Here is a 1,314-nt window from a genome sequence, read left to right on the forward strand (position 1 = left end):
CTCAACACAAGCCAGGAAGGAAGCTTTCCCCTTAGTGCAAATCAGCATCTAGGTTCTGAGATCCAGTAAAAACAGCACCAAGGTCCCAAACCCCCACACAAGAAACTGGAGAGGGTACCAGGAGCAGAGCCAACACTCACATTAAAAATATCAAGTCAAGTCACAAAATAGGGAGAAAAATGAAAAAAACAGAACAAGAAAAAAACCTTGACTTTGGAAATTGCTATGCAAGAGAATTGTATAAATATATTTACACACATTGGATTTAACATGTATTTTAACATATATAACATATTGGATTGCTTGCCATATAGGGAATGAATCTGAAACACAAGGCTATGCAAGGATCAATGTTGAAAAATTATCCATGTATATGTTTTGAAAGAAAAGCTTTAAAAATTTTAAAAAGAAATATTTTTTAAAAAGAAAAGAAAATTACCATGATATCAAGAAAGATCAAGATACAAGCTAGTTACATATAGCTACATACAAGATACAAAATAGCTACATGTGAAGCCACAGAGAAAAATATAATTTGGTTTTAGGTCCAAAAAGAAATGCTGGAAGAATTTAAGGAGGATTTTGGCTTCCAGAGAAGGCTCTCACACTGCCATTGCAGCCACATCTCTGATAAATCCTTGAGAAGTTCCAGGACATTTTGAGAATGCTCAGCGCCAACACTGATGGACAGTAGAAAATAGTTTTTGCCTTTACAGTCATCAAGAGTGTGGATTGAAGGTATGCTCATGTAGTTCTGAAGAAAGTAGACATTGACCTCATCAAGAGGGCTGATGAGCTCACTGAAGATAAGGTAAAACAGGCAATCACCATCATGCAGAATCCTTGGCAATATGACTCTCTAGATTTGTTTCCTTAATGGACAAAAGGGAATAAAGGATGGAAAAGATAGCCAGGTTTTGGCCAATGGTCTGTACAGTAAGCTGCTTGAGGATCTGGAATGACTGAAGAAGATTCAGGTACATCAAGAACTTCAGCACTTTGGAGATCTCTGAGTCCAAGACCAAGACTACAAGCCACAGGGATCACACTGTGGATGTGTCCAAAAAAATAAAAAATAAACATCTTTACTAGCCTTGTCTATTAATAAGTAATTTACATTTAAAAAAGAATTTTTAAAAAGCCAATTAGAGGAGTAAAAAAAAATTAAGAAAAGAAATGAGCGTGATACAAGAGAATCATGGGAGGGTGGAGGAATCAGCAACTTTACAAAAGAAACAAAATGGAAAAAGATATACAAAAATTCATCAAATAGTAATGGTCAAATGGAAAATGAGATACAAAAGCACACTGAAG

General features: G+C 35.5%; 1 pseudogene; it reads left to right on the forward strand.

The window, feature by feature from the left end:
* Positions 1–637: 637 nt before the first annotated feature.
* On the forward strand, positions 638–1,092 carry LOC116422519 (annotated as a pseudogene).
* Positions 1,093–1,314: the final 222 nt, after the last annotated feature.

Source organism: Sarcophilus harrisii, chromosome 3 (genome assembly GCF_902635505.1).
Source record: "Sarcophilus harrisii chromosome 3, mSarHar1.11, whole genome shotgun sequence".
Taxonomy (NCBI): domain Eukaryota; kingdom Metazoa; phylum Chordata; class Mammalia; order Dasyuromorphia; family Dasyuridae; genus Sarcophilus; species Sarcophilus harrisii.